We start from the raw sequence: 7,749 nt of genomic DNA, 5'->3' as shown, positions 1-7,749 counted from the left end.
TTTGATGAACGCTGCCGCGAACTCGCTCGAGAAAGGGCTCCTCGTCAACGTGCAGTCCTCGCCGTGAAAGAGCGCGAGGCCGAGGCGTTACGACAACGAAGAGTCGCGGATCGCAAGCTTCGCTGGCACCCCTTTTCACAGTAGTGAAAGGGCTGTCTCTTTCTTTATCAGAAATCCAAATGGTCTCAGAAAACACCCTGAATCATTGCAATTAGGCTATAAAAGGTTTGAAAGTATCTAATACCTACTTTATATTTCAGGACCAGTTAAGGCTACTGTAGATGCAGTTGCTGTTATAAGCAACGAATATGCCGATGCATTCAGTGAGGAGAACGACCATCAGCTTAAAGAACTTTTCCAATACTTACGACTCTTCTTCGGAGCAGTAAGTTTCACTATTGTATTCTTTCTTCCGCGTGTTTTAATTTTAGTATCTCTATTTATTTTATCGCCCTTCGTGCCACGACGGGCTGTATGTGGGCATCACTTTTGTGAGAAAGATTATTTTCTTAGAATACGCTTTGAAATATTTTGCTATAAGCCAAATATATGACAATACACGAGGAAGTGTTTTATAATTTATGGAAATTATCTCATGTGAACATATGAACTGAAACATCTTGTTTATTTTTTATGGAACAATAACTAACTGCACGAAAGTCACTGGCAGAAAGAGCGCGCTTCCTATCGCACTCGTTCTGTCCGTTTCTTCTTCGGCTTACGCTCTGCCCCAAATTTTGATGAATATCCAGCAACTATTCCAACACTGTAGTCTGCAAAGCAACTTTCGTTTTACCAAAGCAGTGTCATCAGCAACCTAAGGCGCTGCTAGGCATGCCGCTGAGAGCTCGCTTTAGTTGAAAACTTCATTTGTGAGTCAGCGCCAGTGTCGTGTTCTTGCTTGCCTATCTCCTTGTCTGTTTAGCGCTATTACGTTTTTTGCGATAGCAATTATACGGGTACTCCAAGTGTATTTCTACCGTCGCCGTGAGGTTCCGTATGAGTAAAAGCGTGTAAGGGTGAGCCAGCGAACCTGGTTCAATATTACGTGCACGAGCCAGGATCGCTGCCCAGATGCGTGCCCTCTCCTGTGGCGCGCGAGGCACAGGGGTCAGGCGAGGGAGGAGGGGCGTTCTGCGGTGGTTGCTGGGGTGCCTCGATATCCTCCTCGGCCGCCGCTCCATACAGAATGGAGATAATCGTGCCGTCTACTACAATGTTGGCCACATGAATCGTGGACGCCCTAGTAGAAGCTTGTGGCGGAAGCTGCAGGGATGCGTCGCCGGCGCTCGTGTGTCTTGAAAGCGATCTGCGACGTGGCCAAAGTGCGCGCCAGCGCGGGCCTCATCTTCAAAGCGCTCTGCGATACTTGTGGCTACCCTGCTGGAGGTCGCATTGGAAGTTATAGAGCTATGCTCCATCCACTTGTTATTCCGGACATTGATGGAGTGCTCATAGAACTCCTTCCCCAACACAGGCACGACACGAGTCTGTTTGTGCTCAACATTTACAGCCCCCCCCCCCAGGTGCCCTGCATCCCCGCCAGCAACGGCGATACGTAAAACGTTATACATTTGCGGAAGAAACCCATTAGTAATAGTGGGCGACTTCAACGCAAATCACACTACCTGGGGATACAGAAAGAACTGCCGGAAGGGTACCACACTATGGACGCTCATCCAAAATGAGGGGCTCTCGCTCCTCAACGATCTAAATTTTCCTACAAGGATCGGCAACCGTGTCCAACATAACACAAACCCGGACCTTACTCTCACTAAGCACATACCCAATGGTACATGGCTCAATACGCTAAACTCATTGGGCAGTGACCACTTCATCTTCAGCACCTACATCCCTACCCGCACGCTCTCCAAGACACAATGCCGCCAAGTCACCATCAGTGACTGCGACAGGTTTCGAAAGATCAGAGCAGCCGCACCTGAAACCATCGATAACTTGGACACGTGGGTGCAGCAACTAATGGCAGATTCCACAAGGGCCATATCTCAGGTACCAACCGCGTCAGACTCAGAACGCGCTGTCTGTAGGCTATTACATATGTGGGAGGCACACAACAGTTTACAGAAACGCTGGCTAGCCAATAAGCACAATCGCAAACTCAAAACCCGAATCGCGGCCCTTGTGAAAGAAATAGAAGAGCACGCAACACACCTAACACGCCACTAGCTCTCCGACCGCATGAGTGCAAATTTGGGCCTAAAGGACGCGTGGTCATTCCTGCGATGCCTGCTAAACCCCGAAAATAACAAGATCCAACAGCGCAAGATCCTTTCGTGGCTGCTACATACCAACCCAGCGGAAGACAAAGCACTACTGGACTCTGCGAACCCTATATCTGGCGCACAGCACAAGGGTCCCCTTACCTCCATACACCGGCCAGGACAATCCAGAACTGGATGCAGACATCACTGCCTGGGAAGTCCGCGCAGCCTTACATAAGCTCAGGACCACATCCGCCCCAGGCGAGGATAACATCACGAACAAAGCTCTTCGAAACCTTGATGACAGATTGACACAGGCGATAACCCAACTCTCTAACTCGCACTGGGCCGCATTCACGCATTAGAAATCTTACATGGTTAACTTGTTGTTTTTAGAGCTAGTGGCGGTTTTCTGGCCTAATTTTGCATTCGCGCTCGCTGCCTATACTTATTGCAGATGTTTGTTCTGCAGGGGTTGTTTCCGCACCAGGTTACAGAAAAAGCGCCCTATTGGTAGCCCCTGAGACTTTTCGGCAGCGCTTGACCCTGCTACGCTGGTAGATTTTCCGAGCTCCTCGCTTGCCATAGTGTTCTGTGCTTCCGCTCCCTATGGAGACGGACACCTAAGTCGTAGTGAAAGGGTGGGGACCCTCTTTGTTGCTGCTCGAGTATTTCCACGTCATTTATAAACCCTACATGTCAAAAGCAGGGGCGCCAAAGAAGCCTAGTAAACGTGAAATTTGTGTAGCAAATTGTATACTTGTAGGTCTTGTAACTCATGATGAGGACTCGTTTGATTTTGACCAATAATACTTAATATGGCATCCCGTGAGGTAAAAGTTACTTGCCAAGGTGTGCAGCTGCTATTAAGCTAGCTTGGCGCTATTGAACTCAACAGGATGTCTTTGGGTCTAACAGCGAGCACCTTTCAGAGTTCGACTGCATGATCCACATTTTGGAGCCCCAGAATAACGACGCCAAATAAAGCTTCGGGATCAATTGCTGTTTTAACCACTTGTCAGTGGTTGGTTTAACAGCCGCGAGCGATTTCGAAACATACTTATATACGAATAAAGCGTGTGTTTTGACTAGATAACATCAATGAACAACCGATCTTTGGAGGTTTTCGCACTGCTGATGTTAGAAGAACGCTTGTCTAGTGCTGTTACCTGTGTATTCTGGCTATTGTGATAGCAAGGCCAATATTTTGGCAGTTTAAATGGAGTGACCCCTTCATGTTAGGTCCAATAAGAAATTTCGGATTACCCACCCGACGTCTGTGCGCCTTCCCTCAATGTACTACATTTCTTGCTTGGACGTTTTAACATACGCTGTGATTACCATGCTGGTAATATGAGAGTTACTGTATAAGTAAAATGCAAACAAAGCAGAAGTGGACAGGAAGATGGACGCCTGAAGTGATGAGCTCTAGTTTAACAGGGACTGTCGTTGGAGCCAACGTTCTGACAAGGGGATTCCGTCAGCGTGAGTACAAGTCCTGACGAAGAAAACCCCTTTGACCTCTGCGTCAGCGGGCGTTTGGTGTGTTGTGACAACAAGCACCCGAGCACAAGGGGGTCGGACCCTCCCGAGCTGAACCGTGAGGGGCTTAGCTGTGTCACGGGAAAAGGGGATCCTGGGGTTTGAGCCAATCCTGAAGGTTTGGACGTTTGAGGCCCCCCGGCTGAGGCAACATCAATCAATCATTCAATCAATCAATCAATCAATTTTATTCCCCTTGGAATAGGAGGACTACGGGACTAAAAGCTTGAGCAGCTTGACGAGGTCCCGACCCCTTTACAGTTGGCAAAACAGCAGGATGACGGTCTGTCATGTACAAAGAGTTCAAATAAATCAACAAATATTACATTGATTTGATTACAATTTTGATTACAAGAAGGATCAAAATCTCCATGGTTTAATAGGTTCAAAAGGGAAGGTAGTTTATAGGACAAAGATTGTTCATCATAAGAAGTTCTAGGGGTGGGTACGGTCACATTTCTTTGTGCCTGGTTGAACGAACACTTGTGTTTGCTTTTAACTTAACAAGATTAATTATGGTATTCGTACCACAATTAACAAAAGCTTTATAACACAGCATCAGCCTATAATTATATAAACAGAACACTGGAAGAATTTCATACTTTGTAAAAAGAAGTTTGTAGAAGAAGCATAATGTACAGCAGCAATATTTCGTATGGCTCTTTTCTGCAGAAAATATAGCTTGCGTGAATTTGTTACGCCAGTAGTACACCACACTGTGCTGCAGTACTGCAACATAGAGGACACTAACGCATTGTAGATCATAATCTTTACCTTTTTAGGAAGAATACATCGCGTACGTGCAAGGACACCAATGGCAGAGGACATCTTTAGAATGAAGGTTTTCAACATGTACATTCATGCAAAATGCTTTGAAATATGTATTCCAAGGTTTTTAACAGAATGCCCCAAGTGTAACTGCTGAGAGCCCAAAAGAAAATTCAACTTCTTTGTCAGCTTTTTTCCTTTAGGCGTGTACAAAATAACTTGTGTTTTGAAGGGTTTATTTTTAAAGATTTCACCGTGTCCCAGGCATCTAGGTTAGACAGCGTTTTGTTAGCCATAGCTTCTATCTCTGTTTCCAAGTTTCCTGTAATAAAAACTGTCGTGTCATCAGCATACGAGACGAATGTTGCGTTGTGTGTGCAGTGTACAATATCATTTATGTAAATCAAAAATAAGGGTGGCCCTAGAATGCTTCCCTGTGGCACACCAACAACGACCGGCTTCCTTGCAGATGTTTCATTGTTTGTATCTAAGAATTGTATCCTGTTTGAAAGATCGGATTCTTAAAGCGCATGCGCTGTTCCACACACACCATAGTTTTTTAATTGGCTAAGAAGGATGGTATGATCAATTAAGTCAAATGCCTTGGAAAAATCGACGTAGATGCCTAATGCCATTTGATTGCAACTGAATGCACCTAAATTTTTTTTGGGTCAAGAGGGCTGTTTCGGTAAGCGATGCTTCCTAAACCCATGTTGAAAGTCTTGAAACAAATTGTGGGGATTAAAAAATGCTAGCAATCTGATATGCATTAATTTCTCAATACCTTTCGAAAACACTGGAATTAACGAAATGGGTCTACAGTTGTTTAGTGCCCCCTTATCACCATGCTTGAAGACTGTAACAACGCGTGAAGTCTGCATTTGTTTTGTAAATATGCCTGTAGTTAACATGAAGTTATAAATATGGGTAAGAACAGGGCATATAATAATATATATAATATCAAGCACATACTTTATGGGGCGAATATGGATGCCATCGGAGTCCAGAGACCGGCTGCTACCTAGATCGCTGAAGCAAGAAAAGATTTCTAAGGGGCTAGTTTGGGCAAGAAATAGAGTTACTAAACGCGTTTACAGGCGGGAAATGAGTATAGTTGTAGAGGCCATCAACGTCATTTAACTGTGGCTTTAATGTGAAGCTTTCATTAAACGCGTTTAGTATAGCATTTCCGGAAAGTTTCTGCCCGTTATCACACAAAACATCTGGAATAGCTGAAATTGAATTGGGCTTTAGCAAAGCATTCAATTTGCGCCAGAGCAGATCACATTTTTGATTGGCTGGGTCACTAAAAATTCCCACGTAGTAAGCATCCTTAGCAGCCCTAAGCTGATTTGTGAGATCATTTCTGTATTTCTTAAACTCCCTGAGCAGAGCAGGATCTCTAGGTTTCACAAATCGAGCATACATGGCATGTTTGTGTTTAACCATACCAAGAAGCTCAGGTTTTAGCCAAGGTTCTCGTGCTTTGCATGGCCACGTCATTTTTTTCATGGGGAAGTGTTCACAGTAAACAGTTTTGAAAGTGCTCGAAAAAGCAGGATACGCCGTGTCACTATCTTCTGCTCGATAAACGCTGTTCCAAGCTACATGAGTAATAGCTTGGCGAAGTGCTTCAAGATTTGATGAAGTAGTGGATTGAATAAAGACTGGTTTTCTAGTTTTACTAGCAATGCAGTGAATTCTATTTACTAGCAGTATAATACCCAGATGATCACTGATATCAGCGTACAAAACTTCGGCCTCTAATGAATCAGTATTAATGTTTCAAATGAGTACATCTAATAGGGATGTACCTTCAATAGTTACGCGCGTTGCAGTAGATATTGTGTTTGAAAAACCATAGGTTGTGATAAGAGATTGAAAATCCTTTTGTAGCGGGGAAGACGAAAGCATGTTTATATTGACATCACCGCCTAAGATTAGATTGATCTTCTCCTCTAATGTTTAACTGAAAAGTTTTTTCAACAAGCATAAGAAATCGGGTTGCGTCACCTGATGGTGGTCTGCACACAACGGAAAACATATTGCTATGACTCTGCATTGTTAACACCAAATGTGCGGAGAGCGCATACCTGTAACCACATGAGCAGAAGTTCTTAAGCATCATACATGATTCGAACACTCTCCTGTGCTCCCCACATAGAGCAGCTAAAGATGAAATGCTTAAAGACCCACTGAAAATGCTAACACGCACAACGCGGGGCGGTAAGATGAAGTGCCTCTTTGCCGTATACAGGAGCTTTGTACGTTCGCGCTTGAACTACGGTGTCCTAACTTACCAGTCCACTAAACCGAGTGCACTAAAAATGCTCGATCATGTGCACCATCTAGGCATCCGACTGGCCACTGGAGCCATCACACCACGCCCTGTACAAATTCCCTTTGTAGAATGCAATGAGTGGTCACTCCAATTGCAAAGGCTGTACACTACTTTCACATACTTTTTTGAAAGTACACTCGAACCCTGAAGATTCTTCTCACTCAAGTGTAAACAATCTGACATATGTGTTACACTTTTTCGTAATCGACCTGCAGCGAAAGAGCCTTCCTCGTTGCGAGTGCGGAGTTTCAGTAAAGTAGTGGCGATACCATTCCTCGGATATCATATCATGCCTCCAGCATAGCTTTTACCACCGTCCATTGACAACTCATTGAATGTGACACATCATTTGTTGAAATGACTAAACACACCCCAGAAGAACGTATTAAGGTGCACTTTTTCTAGCTTCAGGCAAAGTACTCCTGCCCAAAGCACTCTACTGACGCATCAAGATCAGATTCCAAGGTTTCTTATGCCACAGTAGGTCCATCCTTCTCGCAGTCTGATGTTCTCAATCCGGAAAAAAATATCTTTACGGCTGAAGCCTATACAGAATTGCCGTCTGTACTGCCCATCAAGAAAGTAAAAATACCAAAAGCAATTATATTTACAGACTTGCTAATAACTTTAATATCTCTGCGAAGACAAAAATCTTCTGACCAATGATCTATTCTCTTTTTTGTGCCTACGTATGCCTCTCACCAGCATGTAATGTTATGCTGTCACAGAGTCGTAAAGGCGTTGCGGGTGATATATTTTCAGACGGAATTGTTACGTCCACAACAACGAAAGCCTCTGGATGTTCTGTGGCAATGAGTGCAACAGACTTCAAGCCATTTTCAAAGAAAAAGCTCAGACATTTTAGGCAAACCATTA

At 44.4% G+C, this 7,749-nt stretch overlaps 1 protein-coding gene across 1 annotated transcript in view; it reads left to right on the top strand.

The window, feature by feature from the left end:
* Positions 1-262: 262 nt before the first annotated feature.
* The window catches only part of LOC142564761 (venom metalloproteinase antarease-like TpachMP_B), a 69,232-nt gene continuing 61,745 nt past the window's right edge, over positions 263-7,749 (top strand). Inside the window, exon 1 of the mRNA XM_075675909.1 lies at positions 263-385. The gene's annotated coding sequence lies outside the window, so the exon portion shown is untranslated. The remainder of the gene's footprint in view (positions 386-7,749) is intronic.

Source organism: Dermacentor variabilis, chromosome 11 (assembly GCF_050947875.1).
Source record: "Dermacentor variabilis isolate Ectoservices chromosome 11, ASM5094787v1, whole genome shotgun sequence".
Lineage (NCBI taxonomy): Eukaryota > Metazoa > Arthropoda > Arachnida > Ixodida > Ixodidae > Dermacentor > Dermacentor variabilis.
Note: the sequence above shows the minus strand (reverse complement) of the source record. Positions and strands in the feature narration are given on the sequence as shown.